The sequence below is a fragment of the Scyliorhinus canicula genome, chromosome 12 (assembly GCF_902713615.1).
Source record: "Scyliorhinus canicula chromosome 12, sScyCan1.1, whole genome shotgun sequence".
Lineage (NCBI taxonomy): Eukaryota > Metazoa > Chordata > Chondrichthyes > Carcharhiniformes > Scyliorhinidae > Scyliorhinus > Scyliorhinus canicula.
The window spans coordinates 141918788-141936529 of NC_052157.1; the positions used below are offsets into that span (position 1 = coordinate 141918788).

The window sequence follows — 17742 nt, forward strand, 5'->3', positions numbered from 1 at the left end:
ATTCACTAGCGGTGGGAGCAGACAATCCTGCCACCAGTGAATGGTGTGCCGCTGGGGCACCGGGTGCGTATCTCACCCGTTAAGTATTGTTGTTTAGACGCGGGTCTTATTGATCTTTTCCACCATTGCTCCCAGAGTTGCTGAATTATCCCTTCCTGGCTTCCTTCTCCTCTTCATCGACATATTGCCCGTGGCAATATTATCTGCAGACATGGGGTCAACTTCCACAGGTGCACTAATGATATGTAGCTCTGCCTTCCCTCCGGCGCTGCCTCTCAACCCTTCTCCTCATGTCAGACTGTTTGTCCAATTGTATCAAAAGAACCACAATTTCCTTCAGTTAAATACTGGGAAGGATTCTCCATTGGCCGACACCGGAATTGGGAAACGCCACTGTGCAGAGTATCAGTTCCGACGTCGTAATCACGGTGGGTGCTGATTTCACGCCAAATCCCGTTGCCTCGACAGCGATGGCAATTAATTTCAGAACGCACATACAATATTGATGTATCAATAGCGGGCCTGACCTTGTATTCTTGAAGGTCTCCACAATTCACTGCCTCCAATGGGCCGAATTGCTAATGGCGAGGTTCTCTTGTGCTTTTAAAAATCATGAGACAGGTGCCGTGGCTGCTGAGGGAGAGAGAGGGGGTATGGAAAGTGTCCAGCATCGCTAGTTGTGCTGCTAGCTGGGAGGCTTCTGCCAGGGTGGTGGGCAGTAGTGGGGGTGACGAGGAGGTGGGCTGTGGGGTTCGGGGTGGACAGGCATGGAACACCATTGCCGCAGCTAGAAAGGCAGCCATGCAGTTGCACACGCTGCTGACTGCCCACTGTCAACTTTGAGCCACATAATATGGGTGTCCCCCAAGGCACCTCCCTAGGTGCCCTCTGGCCCCAGCCGACCCATCAGCCGTTTGGGCGCGCTCCAGGGCAACCAATGCCACCTTGTTGGCTGGGATGGTGTGTGTGGGGAGTGAAGTGTATATATGTAGCTGCAGCATGTCGGCCTCCTCTGTGTCAATCGTGAATCTGTCACCATTTCTCATTTGAATCGATTGTATTTCACGTGGCACCCGTGCTAGTCTCTCAATGGGCACAGAATCGGTCCAGGTGCGGCGCCAGTTTTGCAGTCGTAGAAATCCACTAATCGTGCCCCAGCGTCAACACCTACAGCAGGATTCTCCAACCCCCCGCCAGGTCGGAGAATCCCCGGGGGGACGGCACGAATCCCGCCACGCTGCCACGCCGCCAGCTGCCATATTCTCCGGCGCCGTTTTTCGGTCAATGGTGGGGTTCACACCGCGCAGGTCGTGAACGGTCGCTCTGGCAATTCTCCGGGTCCCAATGAGCCGAGCGGCTGTCCATTTATGGCCAGTCCCGCCGGCGTGAATCACTCAGCTCACGTACTGGCGGGACCTAGCAGGCGCGGGGGCATCTGACCCCGGGATGGGGGCCCCACGGTGGCCTGGCCCGTGATTGGGGCCACCGATCTGTGGGCGGGCCTGTGCCGTGGAGGCACTCCTTCCTTCCACGCCAGCCCCTGTAGGGCTCCGCCACGGAGAACTCCCCGCGCATGCCCCAAAACCCTCTGGTGGTTCCACGCATGCGCGAGATCATGCCGGCCCTTTTCCGCATGCGCGAACTCACACAGTACCTTCAGCGCCAGAAGAGAATTGGTCTCTGCAGTAACATTGAGTGAGAAACAATGCCACTGACAGAAAAACTCGATTATTATGACCAGGGGATCGAAGACTGGGGCCAATATATTGAGAGAGGTTCCGGTACTTTTTCACTGCTAACGAAATTACTGGAAAAGACAAACAAAAGGTCATCTTGCTGGTGGTATGTGGATCCCAGGCTTATAACCTTGTTAGAAATTTAACATCCCAGAGGTCCCAGATGCCAAGATGTTTGATCATTTAGTCACATTAGTGAAAGAACGTTATAACTCCAGATCCTCCATCATACGACGACAGTATAAATTTAATTTGGCCATGAGAGGGACACAGTCTGATCAAATGTTAAGCGGCCTGGCAGAAAGGGAGGTTCAAACTTTCAAATCCATAATGAAGAAGCAGCCGGACAGGTCACTGTGTCTCAAGCTAGCCATTTAGCTAGCTCGATCAAAGGTAGCAGATCCTTCAAAGCAGATGATCTAGTTTTCTTTCAGAATCGCCGGGTTTGCACCAACACGGTTACCGGGCAGAATCGGAGCAAAGTCTGGGCCTTTGGTGGACTGACAAGAGAGACCGGTGTGAAAACACGTGGAGCACATGAGAAGGAGAGAATCTGCATCCCCGACAGCAAGACAAGTCGATCCAGTGGTGCTGCTGATGTTTCTTCATCAGAGCCAGAAACGAGGGAACTGGGCTTTTCCGAAGAGGCTCCTTCTGCTACTTCACAAGGAATTGGGGAAGGGAGCAACACTGATGCTCTCGCTGACGCCTTTAGTCAACCATCTGTTGCTGATGGAAATGAAAACCAGTCGTGATGACCATGCCTGGGATACAGAGGGGCCTTGAGGCCCCGGGTTTGAGGGCCCTGGCTGGGAATTGCATCCAGCGCCCTGGCAATGGGAGAGTGCCAGAGGGCACTGAGGCGGGCACTGAGGCAGGCACTGCCAGGGGAGAGGAGTGTGGTTGTGTGTGGTAGGGGAGGAAGTGCGGTGCACAACGGTGAACGGAGAGAGTGGGGGGTGGGGGGAGCGGAGGGGAAATGTCCCCCCAATGCCTCTGTGGTGGAGGAGGAGGGTTTGGAAGCCCTGAAGCTTGCTGGGGGGGAGGGGGGGGGGGGGGGGGTGGCGGGGTCCTCCATGCCTGTGGGGAGGTGGGAGGGAGTTCACTTTTTCCACAGACCGGGCACCTTTTAAACATGGCACCGATCTCTGTACGGCCGGCCCTGCCACTCCTATCAGCTCCCCACCCCACATCCCTGATGGGCCATCAATTGCACGTGAGGCGAGTTGCTGTACAAAAGTTAGGCTTTAATAAGCTAGAACTTAGCCCTGCGGTCGACTACAATAAATGGACGACCGCCGGGCGTTCTGACTATTTATACCTCGGTATGGAGGCGTGGTTAACTCAGCCTCTTGACCAATGGGAGAGCCGTCACATGACTGGTCTCAACCAATCGGTCGAGAGGCACATGACCGACCAGGGCCAATGGTAAGCCGGTGTTCTGCACCAATGGCAGACAGCTATGCAAATTATACCACCACAGTCCCCGAGCAAACCTCCTCCTCCATTTTCTTCTGACTATGTCTCAGAAGGTCTGGACAGAAGAGCTGGTTGTGTTTCTGGAGTGAAACACGCCAGCTTCCAGTCAGCACCTGACACTTTGCCATTTTGGGGGCAAAATTCCACCCTGACTCTCTGTGAACGACCTGGGCTCTTTGTGTACATTTGAAGGCATTATGTAAATGCAAGTTTGTATTGAAATATTTCAACTTTTACTGAATAAAGTACATTGCAGCAGTTACACTCCAGCGACCTCCTCTGATCCTGACCTGATGTATCTTTGGAGAATTTCCAGTGTTTGAACTGAAAGCATTAGCACACCAAATTGAGTGTTCCTTTGGATTTAACAGATTGCAATAACAGTGATCCTCCTATGATATGTATTGTGATTCTGGTTGAGTGAGACAGACAAGTGTTTGACCTTGGTACATTGACTACTCTTTTTGTGAGTTCACTGTTTGGTTTAATAATAATCACTTATTGTCACAAGTAGGCTTCAGTGAAGTTACTGTGAAAAACCCCTAGTCGCCACATTCCGGCGCCTGTTCGGGGAGGCTGGTACGGGAATTGAACCCGCGCTGCTGGCATTGTTCCACATTACAAGCCAGCTGTTTATCCCACTGTGCTAAACCAGCCCCTTGTCACTTTTAGCACAGGGTATTGGTGTAAATGTAGTGGAGATCAGCTGCCCTTTGTTCCTGGTGGCTTTGGTGTACATGTTTGCTCATTTTAAACCCTAGTTGCGACACAGCATAAAGGTTATCTGCTGCATATTACCCAGCAGGTAAATGTTGAGTTAGGTTTTAACTGTGTGTGCAATAAGGGGTTTGTATGGTTACTATGGCCTCAGGAAATGGCTGTTTTGGCAGAAAACAAGTCACATTGGAGGTAATAAGAGTGACAATCGTTATTTCTTCTTGGAATTTTGTCCAATAGACTCATCATATAAAGTTTGAGATAATGGAAAAGATGTGTCATGACCAGTCATATAAATGTGTTACAAATAGCTGCACAAACCATCTTAGTATCACATGGCTGGCATGCATGGGAGTTGCATTGATCTCATAAATGGAAAAAATATATCATATTGCATTATTACCCACCATGTAACTTGTTTGGAACATGTGCGATGCTTTCAGTGAATTTTAATGAGGTTGTTTTATACTTTTTCGAGCTCAAGGATGCAATTGAAACCTTATTGTTTTGTCATCGTGATGTTACAAAGAGGCTATTTTTGTCGAGTGCTGTATTTCTCATTTGAGTTTTTCCTCAATGATCAAGGGACCAGCAGGACAGATTACAACAGCAACGCTTTTTTTTTAATACCTTCCACCAGTGTATTTTGTATAGGTTTATTTTCAGACAAAACTTGACAGGGGTGGGGGTGCGATACGGCGCTCTTCGGAAAGGTGACCAACAGTTTGGCCAAAGAGGTCATTTCAAGAAATTTCTGATAGAGAGGCTTAGCGAGGAAATCCCAGATAGTGGGGACCTTGGCAGCTGGAAGCATGGCAGCCAATGTCAATGATCGAAAACTGAGAATACACAAGAATAGCAACATCAAAAGCAGTTTGCATTTTTACTGTGCTTTTAACAGTAAAATGTCCCAAGGCACGTCACAGGGATGCTACCAAACAAAATTCGGCACCCAGTCACTTATGGAGCTTTTAGGATCGACGGCTACACGCTTACTTTTGAGAAGTGTCTTTGAGGTGGCATGTCTTGGGGAGGGCAATGCCGAGCTCAGGATCGTGACAACTAAAGACAGAGCCATAAAAAATGGAATGATTAAAATCAGGGATGCTCGCGAGGCCAGAATGAGATGAATGCAGATTCCTGGAAGGGTTGAAAGAGGTCGTAGGTGTTGCTCAGCTGTGGCCAGTGCACAGCAGCGAAGCCGCGTGCTGAAATGTACAACTAACACCCACAGCAATTATCACAGTTGGTGACAGCAGCAAACATGATGAAAGAGGAAACAAATGAAGATCCCAGCAACTGGAAGAAGCGGCAAGAGAAAGAAACGACTGCAAGACATAGCCACCACAGGAAAATCTTCAATGAAACCCCAGAAAAGGGCTGCAGTGAAGGGAAGCCATGGAGAAAGTCCTTATTTACCAGAGTGCTTTGACCATGTGGAAAGTGCAGATGAAGCTGAGAACTGTGTTAAGAACATGGCTGATGGTAAACTCTGGGCTATCCCAAATCCCAGAAGGGAAACTTAAAACAGCTTTTTGTGGTTTATGCCCACAACTCTATTTTCCAACTTTTAAAAAAATAAATTGAGAGTATCCAATTCATTTTTTCCCAATTAAGGGGCAATTTAGCGTGGCCAAGCCACCTACCCTGCACATCTTTGGGTAGTCACAAGCAGATGGAGAAGCTGAAAGAGATGTAGGAATGGGTAAGGTTTTGTTGAAAAAGACTGATGATATCAACTAAGTACTGTTGGCTACCGTTCCACACCACTTCAGAATGGGCTGGCTCCATCACAGCGTCTGATGGGAAGAAAAGGCCAAGTACTGTAGACGATGCACAATTTAAGAAGAAGACCATCAATGGCATGGGCTAACTGCCCACATGGCCAGGAGGACAACCTGAATAAAGAGCTGATAATCTCTGATGACTCACATACTACTCTACAAAGTCTGAGAGAGAACGTGGAGAACTCGAATCGTATGAATCCTTCAAGAGAATGGAGAGCAAAATCAGGGAAATTGGTGAAATACCACAACGTCTTCCTCTGTGAATCCAGAGATGAAGACAGAGACTTGGAGGGGAGTTGCAGGATAATGTATTTATGGGAGTCAGAAACTTGTGGTGGGCAGTGGGAGGGTTGGGTGGGGGAGATGGAGTATGAAGGGTTAATGTTAAATATATCAATATGTAGTCTACGTCATGAGTGATGTAAGATCACACAATGACACAATGAAGAGAGTTCTACATAGAACCTTATGCTAAGTTTGTATTGTACATAGCATGATGTTCACTAAAAGGTAGTGTACCAACAGTCTTGCCTCCAGCAGTATCTGTCAGTGAAGATCACCAACAACATAATCGAAGACCCACAATGATAACAGATTCTTCTCCTCTCCAACTCTCTCCCCTCCTTTAAGATTCTCCGGTACGCGATGGGCCGAGTGGCTGTCCGTTTTCAGCCAGTCCCACCGGCGTATATTACACCAGGTATTTGCCGACGGGACCTGGCTGCGCAGGCAGCCTCCGGGGTCCTCGGGGGGGGGGGGGGGGGGATCTGGCCCCGGTAGATGCCCCCACGGTGGCCTGGCCCGCGTTTGGGGCCCACCGATCCGTGAGCGGGCCTGTGCCGTGGGGGCACTCTATTCTTCCGCGTCGGCCGCTTTGGTCTTTTGCGATGGCCGACGTGGAGTTGACCCCCCCCCCCCCCCTGCGCAAGCGCTGGTTTGACGCCAGCTCATGCTGGCGCTCCTGCGCATGCGCCAACTCACGTCGGCTGGCGGAGGCCGTTCGGCGCCGCTTGGCGTGGCGCCAAGCCCCATCCCCGCTGGCCGGCGCGGCATAAACCACTCTGGCGCCAGCCTAGCGGCTGAAGGTGCGGAGGATTCCGCACCTTTGGGGCGGCCCGACACCGGAGTGGTTCACGCCACTCCTTCGCGCCGGAGTTGCCCGCCCCGCCGATTCCCGCAGAATCCCGCCCCTTAGATGTAACTGGAGAATAATGAGAATAAATGCTGCCTTACTTACAATTTGGCTGTGGCTCACAAAACTGGCTGATTTTACAAAATGGGTTTTGCATCATTACGTAGTTATTAAATGTCGAATTGTTTTTTCTCTATAAAACTCTCTGATCACCAGGGCTGAGATGCATGTGGGGCAGCTATTGCAGAGTTGCTGCTGTGTCATCACATCTGAAATGAGATCACTTTTCTCAGTTCACTTCAGACTTTAAAGCTACTGCGGAAAGCGACTGGGAACTTCCTCAGGCTGGTCTGGGACGAAAACATGTTTTTAAAATTATTGTCATCTGGAAACGAACAGAGAATGAGCTCATCAATGGTTTAACACACAAGAAAAAGAAATGTAACGCTTTCTGTGCTTGGGAGAGAGATGACCTTGGCAGGGAAAGGGGTATTTCCTTTTGTTCTTTGGGTGTATCAGGTGTTCTCAGGTCAAATACCACTTCCCTTATGATTTAATTGTAAATATTATCCTGCTCCTGCACCCTCCCCCACACATTGTCCTTTGGAAAAGTTCCCTTTCTTTTATATATTTTGAGAAGAGGTTGTCCATTTAAGGTTACTTTAAGGGCAGCTCAAAGTATTGGACCTATATTCATTAAAAATTCAGGTTTCAAACGGGCAAATTTGTTCTTTCACTCATTAATGCTAAGGCAGCTTGATTTAAAAGCGGCAATTTCTTATTGGACTCGGTTTATTTAATGTAGTTTCCCACATTTTGCTGTCAGTGGTGATAACATTATTCAGTAGAACCAGGATCTATCTTTCTCTTTAGACATTTGTGGGTTAGACAGATGGTTGTCAAACTCTATCACTTGAAAGATTCTTTTTTAAATGGATTGGTAATTACAGAGCTCCCCTCTAAATTATAACAGCCTAGATTACTCAAAATATGAAAGGGCTGCATGTAAAGAGCATTTCAATAACCCTTTTTAAGGAACAGGTAGAGTGAGATGGTGGTTCCCAATTCTCACGGGAGAATTCATCTGTCCTTGCTGTGATGCTTAACAATGACCCCCATAAACCATTTTATATGAAAACCAATGTTTTTTTTTATCCAGGGAAGAGTGGATGGAATTGCAGAATCTGGTCTGCAAAAACACCCATGAAATTTCCATGTAATTTAAAATGGGATTTAATTTACTTATGCCTAGTGCAGCAGTGACCCAGCAGAGCACCTGGAGATCAACTGAAAGATGTTCTGAGACTGGTTTTGACAGCTTTGTACGTACCCTTGAGTGACAGTGTGCCAAAGCAAAAAGCCTGCAGACTCTATTAACATTTTCACACAGCTCAGAGCTTTTCTTTCAACCAGAAGGCTCAGTTCCTTAAGCACCCACTCATAAGGCTGCCCCTGCTTCGTTAGCACATCCACATTATTTTGTGGAACCCCGGGGAAGTCTTAAAAGGCCCTCAGGTGGGTCTGTGGATCCCAGATTGACAGCCAATGGGTTAGAACGTTGTCCATTTATCCGAGGATTGACGTCTTCTTTCTTGGACACGTTTGTAAACTGAAATATCACCGCAATTGGCCCAAGGGCGTGTTTAACATAAATGGTTGGAGACAAAGCCTCGAGGAATTTTCAATCATTTCTTAACTATATACAACTATATACAAGGATAGATAAACATGGAGCATCTTCAGAATCATCTCTCCCTGGGCTCTAGTCACACAGGATATCACTGATGATGTGTTTTAGCTATGAGCAGAATAGCTTTTAAGCCTTTATATTACAACTAACCCGACTGCTGCCCCCCTCCCCCCCTTCCACCCAAGTCTTTAAGCCTACCCATTAAACATTCACATATTGGGCTGCATACTCCACCGCCACCATCAGGAGTGGAGTTCCCGATGTGGCGGAGAATCCTGTGTGGAGGAAAAAACGGGTCAGCGCCTGACGCCTATCCATTTGCGATGATCCAGTCCCCCGCTGGCAGCAGCATCAAGGTTCACACCCCAAGCCAGCGGGAGATGCAAATGAGTGTAAATTATCCATTTGCATCCTATTAACGGGCTGGGCGCTGCATTCTCCATGCCTCAGTGATGCTCAGGCCCTCTGGGCCGGGATTCACACTGGCGTGGATTGGTACAGGTATTTGCCAGCATGGCTCTGACGTGATGGACCTCACAATGGGTAAGAATTTAAGGTAGGTGCCCCCAAAAGTCCCCAGGAGGTCTCCCCTCTCCCGCACAATGCAAATCCTGCCCACCCTCAGACCCCCATCAATGAAACCCTGTCAGACCCTCCCTTCAGAGACCACTAGAGACCCCCCACTAAAGATCCCCCACCAGAGGACCCCCATAACAGAGGACAGCCAATAACAGAAAACCCCCATATCAGTGAACCCCTCCATAACAGAGAACATCCCCATAGCTTCCAGACAGCTAGATGTCTGGATTATTTATTTTAATTTCCCTTCATGCTTGAATGCATCTCAAGCAGCCCGCTTTGAATCTAAAGCAATGGCTATGAACATTTTGGTGTGCAGTGCTTTCACTTCCTCTTTTTCTCAGCAGAAAGTACTTGCCTGTTTTTAATGTGGTCATGAGCTGTCAATCATAGCTAGATGTTGATAAACATTGTGGTTAGGTTCACAGTATTCTGAATGCCTTGTGAGGCATTCAAGCGTGAAGGCAAATAAAAATAAACAATCCAGACATCTGACTGTCTGCAAACTGTCAATTACAACCTATTAAAAGCTATTTATCTTTGAAGTGAATAGAAGCCTTGCAGTTCAAAGGATCTTAGAGAGTTTAAAGCCTTTTGATGTAGTTTTGGCTTTCTATGAAGTAACAATTGCTGGTGTTCATGGTGTTGTCCGATTTTGTTGTCCTGTTAAAGGGAATGGCTATTATATGTGCACTGATTGAATGTCTTCTGCTTCTCCTGCAGTGTTTCAGGGGCTCATATTATTCGTGTTATTATCGTATTATCTCGTCTTAGTCTCGGTGTAAATGACTTGTGCTTTTTATCCAATGTTTTTCTTCTATTATCCGAGTGTTAATCACAGCAGAACCGAGTAGCACCATTGCCGAAATGTGGATGGTGGTGGATACAGGTCTTCACGTGTGGGTCTAAACTGCAGGAGTTGAATGTAGAACTTGCCCCTTGTTCCAAAATATTCCCATGATGCCTGAACTCCTTAAGACTTCCCCTTTCCCCAAATAACATCCAAATTAAATAAATTTGGTAAGTTAAATAAATAAATAACTTAAATAAATAAGTTAAATGCAGCTTATAATTCCCACACAATACAGGGTGATAATCAAGTCTAGGAAATGTCATGTCCTGGTCCAATGAAGATATTTAAGCTGCCTTTATGAAGGTTTTCTGCACTGCCTTGAGTCTAAGACTTAGAGGCTGTTAGCCACAAACTGGTTTGTCGGCTTATGCCTGCCAGTTGTTAAACTGCTTCTGAGGGTCCGACCGATCATACCTTTGTTCCACTTTGACTTTGTCTTTTGCGTATTTTGCTGTCTGCCCCTACCAAATTCCTTGACTCTAGACATTATCATGGGGGTGATTCATTGACCCTGTTGTGCGTGGCACGGATTGTGGAGCAACAGGTGAATCGTGTGTGAGTCCCAAATCGGGCTCCATGCTGGGCGCAAAACCGTGCGGACGTCACCCGATTCGCTCCACCCGACACGATCTGGATCTTGCCCTCATTGGGTGTGATTTAGATCTGAATATTTAAATGAACTTTTTGGCTCTGCTGAGTGCCAGGAGGCACTGCCAGGGTAGCAGTGCCAAATTGCCCAGATGCCAGGGGGAGTGCCAGGCTGGAAGTGCCCAGGTGCCAGGTTGGCGCTGCCAGGGGGCGGCGCTGGGGAGGGCCTTGCCGGATGGAGGGGAGGTGAGGGGGGGGTATTCCCGATAGCCTCCCCAAGGTTGGGGGGATGAGGGTAGGGGGTCAAAAGAATGTGGGTGGCCTGAAAGGGATGGGGGGGGGGGGGGGGGAGAAACGGGGCAGCCTTCCAAACTGGCGCCCTGATCCGCGAGGTGCCTTTCCTGCTGGCGAGCTGAAGCTAAAGCTCCCCAGTAGGAAATCCCTCTAACTGTGGCCCTGGCGGGGAGAAACTGCAGCCGCCGAGAAACACCTTGCTAAACCCAGCGTTCAGCGGACCTCAATTTGAGCTACCTGCAGCAGGCACGGGAGAATCCACCCACGCAGGTATATTAAAGACCTCAACCAGAAGTCTCTTTTTTAACAAAAAAAAATTCTAGCTGTAAAATTTGTGGAAAAGCGATGTTCTTGGATATATGTCTTCGCCAAATGCTTTAATTCTCAATCGAGTCTGTTCTCCACTTCTCTTTGTATCTTTCTAGCAGCTGTTGCCTACTAGATTTTATTAACCGACCAGCATGTGATACTTGTTAAACAACCATGCAGTACATGTAGGAAACTGCTGTGAAGGTCAGAAAGATGAGAAACCATTATTTTAATGCCTTGTAAAAGGAAATTTAACCACCTAGCCGCAAATTATGCCGCATCATTTTTGAAGTGCCAAGAACTGAAACCCACGTACGCTTCTTCTCAATGGCTGTCTGCAGTGAATAGGCAAAAATGGTCATTGGTCCTGGAGCAGTTGAACAATAATGAGCCATTACTGCCAAGCCGTGTTGCACAAAGGTTATTGTGATTTCCGGTCTTGAAACGGAAGTATGTTCACCCTATAACTGACATTATTGAAGTGGAATATTTTTAATTTTGCTTGCAGATAGCCCAACAGCGCGAGATTGTTGCAAAAACAAACTGCTCATGCACCAGTGTAATGCTAGGAATCATCACCGTGTTAGCAATGTCTTTTTTACATAGCTACATAGAAGATTGGAGCAGGAGGAGGCCTTTTGGCCCTTCAAGCCTGCTCCGCCATTCATCACAATCATGGCTGATCATCCAACTCAATAGCCTTATCCTGCTTTCTCCCCATAGCCTTTGATCCCATTCTCCCCAAGTGCTATATCCAGCCGCCTCTTGAATATATTCAAAGTTTTAGCATCAACTACTTCCTGTGGTAATGAATTCCACAGGCTCACTACTCTTTGTGTGAAGAAATGTCTCCTTATCTCTGTCCGAAATGGTTTACCTTGAATCCTCAGGCTGTGACCCCTGGTTCTGGACACATCCATCATTGGTAACATCTTCCCTGCATCTACCCTGTCTAGTTCTGTTAGAATTGTATAAGTCTCCATGAGATCCCCCCTCGTTCTTCTGAACTCCAGTAAGAACAATCCCAGCCTAGTCAATCTCTCCTCATATGACAGTCCCGCCATCCCTGGAATCAGCCTGGTAAACCTTCGCTGCAGAACATCCTTCCTCAGAGAAGGAGACCAAAACTGCACACAATACTCCAAGTGTGGCCTCACCAAGGTCCTGTACAATTGCAGCAACACAACTCTGCTTCTATACTCAAAACCTCTTGCAATGAAGGCCAACATACCATTCTCTTCCTTTAGCGCCTGCTGCACCTGCATGCTTACCTTCAGCGAATGGTACACAAGGACACCCAGGTCCTGCTGCACACTCCCCTCTCCCAATTTACAACCATTCAGGTAGTAATCTGCCTTCCTGTTTTCCTTCCAAAATGAATAACCTCACACTTATCCAAATTATACTGCATCTGCCATTGGTTTGCCCACTCGCCCAACCTGTCCAGATCTTGATGTTGGATCTCTGCATCCTCGTCACAATTCACCCTTCCATCTAATTGGGTATCATCTTCAAACTTTGAGATGTTACATTTTGTTCCCTCATCCAAATCATTAATATATATTGTGAATAGCTGAGGTCCCAGCACCCATCCCTGTGGTACGCCACTGGTTACTGCCTGCCAATTTGAAAAGGACCCATTAATCCCTACTCTTTGTTTCCTCTCTGCCAACCAGTTTTCTATCCACCTCAATACATTTCCCCCAATCCCATGCGCTTTAGTTTTGCACAATAATCTCTTATGCGGGACTTTGTCAAACGCCTTCTGAAAGTCCAAATATACCACATCGACTGGCTCCCCCTTGTCGACTGTAGTGGTTACTTCTTCAAAGAATTCCAACAGATTTGTCAAGCATGATTTTCCCTTCATAAATCTATGCTGACTCTGACTGATCCTGCCACCACTTTCTAAATGTTCCGCTATAATGTCCATGATAACGGATTTAACGGATTCAAGCATTTTCCCCACTACCGATGCTAGGATTACTGGTCTATAATTCTCTGCTTTCTCTCTACCTCCATTTCTGAATATCGGAGTGACGTAAGTTACCCTCCAATCTTCAGGGACAGTTCTAGAGTCTATAGAATCCCGAAAGATGACCACCAATGCATCCACTATTTCCAGAGCCACCTCCTTAAGCACTCCGGGATGCCGATTCTCAGGCCCTGGGGATTTATCCGATTTCAATTCCATCAGTTTTCCCAGCACCATTTCTCTACTAATGTTGATCTCCCTCAGTTCTTCCCTCTCACTCAACCTTTCATTCTCCAACATTTCTGGATCTGATTTGTGTCCTCATTTATGAAGACAGAAACAAAGTATGTATTCAATTGCTCAGCCATTTCTTTGTCCCTTATTATGCATTCCCCTATTTCTGTCTATAGGAGGCCTACATTTCCCTTTACCAATCTATTTCTCTTCACACATCTGTAGAAACTCTTAGTGTCAGTCTTTATGTTCCCTGCAAGCTTTCTTTCGTACTGTACTTTCCCTTTCTTAATCAATCCCTTCGTCCTTCTTTGCTGAATTCTAAACTGCTCCCAATCCTCAAACCTATTTTTTTTTGGCCAATCTGTATGCTTCTTCCTTGTATCGGATACTATTTCTAATTTCCTTTGTAAGCCATGGATTGGCCCACTTACCCCCTTTGCTTTTGTGCCAGACAAGAATGAACAGTTGCTGTAGTTCCTCCATGCGTTCCTTGATTGTTTGCCATTGTCTACCCACTGTCATCCCTTTAAGTAACTCTCCCCAATCTATCAAGGCCAACTCATGCCTCATATCCTCATAACTCCCTTTATTAAGATTCAGCACCTTACTCTCCAAATCAACTACTTCACTCTCCACCTTGATAAACATTCTATCATGTTATGGTCGCTCATCCCCAAGGGGTCTTGTACAGCCAGATTGGCAATGATTCCCTTCTCATTACACAATACCCAGTCTAAGATGGCCTGTTCTCTAGTTGGTTCCTCCACATATTGGTAAAGAAAACCATCCCATATACACTCCAGGAATTCCTCCTCTACGGCATTGTGGATAATTTGATTTGCCCAAACTATGTGAAGATTAAAATCACCCATGATCACCGATATTCCCTTATTTGAGGTTACCACACATACAGATCACTGGCTCGTTGGTCTAGGAGTAAGTAATGTTCTTGCTTCGGGGGTGTGTTCTCCATGAATTTGTGAGAGGTCCCGGGTTCAAATCCTGGACAAGCCCTTTGATGTTATTCCTTGTATGGGTAGCACGGTAGCACAGTGGTTAGCACTGTTGCTTCACAGCACCAGGGACCCGGGTTCGATTCTGGATTGGGTCACTGTTTGTGCAGAGTCTGCACGTTCTCCCTGTGTCTGCATTGGTTTCCTCCGGGGGCTCCGATTTCCTCCCACAAGTCCCGAAAGATGCGCTCGTTAGGTGAATTGGGCACTTTGAATTCTTCCTCTGTGTACCCGAACATGTCCTGGAGTGTGGTGACGAGGGACTTTTCACAGTAACTTCATTGCAGTTTTAATGTAAGCCTACTTGTGACACTAATAAAGATTATTTTTATTGTTAATAGTATGTGAAGTGATAAGTATGTGAATGGATAACGTGAAGTGCTGCCTAGCATCAACACTTTTGACTGATTCCGATCACATTGAAAGGGTTAAACTTAGGTAATGCACCAACATAATGCAAGCCCTTTATTGTGCCACGTTGAATGCATCTAGCCTCCGGTGCAGGAGAGCAGCTTATCGTGACATTTTCCCACCAATGTATCTGAGATGAAAAGCTTGCTATAGTGCAACTTCTGCAACATCAAGGCTGTAAATTGGATGCACACGGGCTGTGCCATTGCGATACCTCATAGCCGGTTCTCCCTATGAAATGAAAATGAAAATCGCTTATTGTCACGAGTAGGCTTCAGTGAAGTTACTGTGAAAAGCCCCTAGTTGCCACATTCCGGCGCCTGTCTGGGGATGCTGGTACGGGTATGTGTAGAACAGTGTAAGATGTGATATTGCATTGCCAGGCTTACATCTGAATCTTATCAGTTGACCTGGAGAAAATAAAATTCAATTGGATTTTACATGATCAGGCAAGTTCAGCTGAAAGCACAGAGAATGCAGTAGGGGCATTATAATTGATTGTCCATTTTTGTACGGCAATTGATTGTGAACTCTGCCCGTGTTGAAGAAAACCAGCAAGCTGATTGAACCATGACGGATCGATACAGTCTAATCGTGTTTCAATAATAGGATTGCTGCTTTGCCAATTCAGCGTAGCATCCAGGCACCTTTGTACAATCGCAGTGACTCCCCCATCAGTTGCTGGCCAGCTCAATAATGGTGGAAGGTGGAAAGTTTACCAGGCCACTTTCTTGATCATAAAGAACATATGGTTGATATTTTTGGCTTTGCAGAAGGGAGAGTACGGGTTTAGCACAGTGGGCTAAATAGTTGGTTTGTAATACAGAACAATGCCAGCATTGGGTTCAATTCCGGGTTCAATTCCCGTACCGACATCCCCAAACAGGCGCCGGAATGTGGCGACTAGGGGATTTTCACAGTAACTTCATTGAAGCCTACTTGTTACAATAAGCGATCATTATTATTATATTTTTTGAAAATGAAATTGGAGAAAATTACTTCTGTAAAAGGAAACATTGTCCAGAATAGCTGTGGGGCACTTAATAATTTTGCAACCTGTTCTATATCAAAGCAACCTAACTTAAATGATCCATTATTAACTGTAGATTTCTTAATCAGTGAATTGGATTGTCTTGCGATGCATGTACTCAGGAGGAGTACAAGGGGATAAGACATTGTGATTGACTAGAGCTGGTGCATTCTTGGTAGAGTACATGCACCTGTAGATGGATATCCATTTGTTCCTTCACTGTCGCTGGCTCAAAATCCTGGAACTCCCTCCCTAACAGCACTGTAGGTGTAACTAAACTGCATGCACTGCAGCGATAAGAAGGCAGTGCATCACCTCCTTCTCAAGGGCAATTAGGGATGGGAAACAAATGCCAACCTCGCCAGTGACACCCATATCCTATGAACGAATATTTTTAAAAATTGGGTGGAACTTGATCATTTTCTGATCAAGTATCAACTCAGCCGGGAAAAGATATGGCGCCCCAATAAATTTAATAAAAGGATTTCCCCCTCCCCCATGGGCACGGCGACCACCCCCACCCCCTCCTCCGACAGACGCGAAACACTGCTACATTCATGACTGCCCCTCCTCACCCTCCCACAGTTCATGAGAAACCTCCCCATAGATACCAGAACCCCACCCCACACATGAACCTTCCCAATGGAAACTGGTAGTGTTCCCTGGCTCTACCCCCCTAGCACCGCCCCCTGCAGTGCAAAGGCTGAAGGTTTGGGGGGGGTGAAATATCTCATGTGGGGGGACAATACAATAGGGGAGCTCGCTAATGATACGTAAATGTTTGATGATGGGGTTTCTGACCTTTCATGGTTGAACCCCATTACATAATTGGTGGGTACCAGGCACAATGGGAATAGGAAATCCCACTAGTATAAAAGTCATTTGGGGACTCCCATTGGATTATCGGCTCCCACTGGCTTCCCTCCCACCCAAAACAGGGGCGGAGAATCCCAGCATTGTGAGGGAGAGAAAGAGCATCAACCAAGCAATATGTTTGGCAATTGATTTAGCCCCAAACTATAACATAACCCATCGCACCATTTTCATATTTGACTGTGCCTTTCATTGTGATGTATTCTGCATCTCATTGAAATTAATTGAATGTTGGAACGATACCAAATATTAAGAAGGTAAGCCAACAGAAAAATGATGAGTCCATAACATGTGCATAGTAATTACATAACGCAGCAGAACTGTGCATTCTGTGCCATATTTTGCGCACCATTTTTCCACATGATGTTTTCAACGTCAACCATCAGTGGAAGCACAACACCATGACCAAAAGCTTAAGAAGTTTTGAAAATTTACAACCCTGGACCTGAATTATAAATGAAAATATCTCGCAATGAATTTAAAGATGGATTTTATTCTCGGGCTTCTGTGTATAAACACATACCACTTGACCGTTACACATGAACTCAGCTACTGCCACATAACCCATTCTCTGTGCACACTTGTTTCGCTCATGGGCAAATCTAAGAAGAAATCTAAGAAAGGCCTAGGTAGGATGCTCTTTCAGAGGGTTGGTGCAGACTCGATGGGCTGAATGGCCTCCTTCTCTACTGTAGGGATTCTATAATGATGCTTTGCGAACTGAAATTGGGGTAACTGTAACTGTAAGGGAAGGGTTAATGTGGGACTAAGTCCAGTACAGCCACACAGTGATGTAAGGGAACATATGACCCACATCTCGAGACAGTGTGGTATTGGACTGAGAAGTGTGCAGAAACAAGCATGGAGAAAGCTCCTAGCTTGGAATTACCTATATATGTCGTTTCTAGTCATTAATAAATATGTATTGTTGAACTACCTTAAACTACGGATACCTCAGTAAGACCTAGCGAATTACGCCTACCACCTTACAACATCTGTATATTTAGTTGTTGCTACAATTATTGTCCCCCCCACCTTT

The 17742-nt window shown here is 46.5% G+C and overlaps 1 protein-coding gene across 2 annotated transcripts in view; it reads left to right on the forward strand.

The window, feature by feature from the left end:
- Positions 1-17742, forward strand: part of LOC119974945 (coronin-6-like) — a 283817-nt gene that overhangs the window by 157911 nt on the left and 108164 nt on the right. The window lies entirely within an intron of this gene.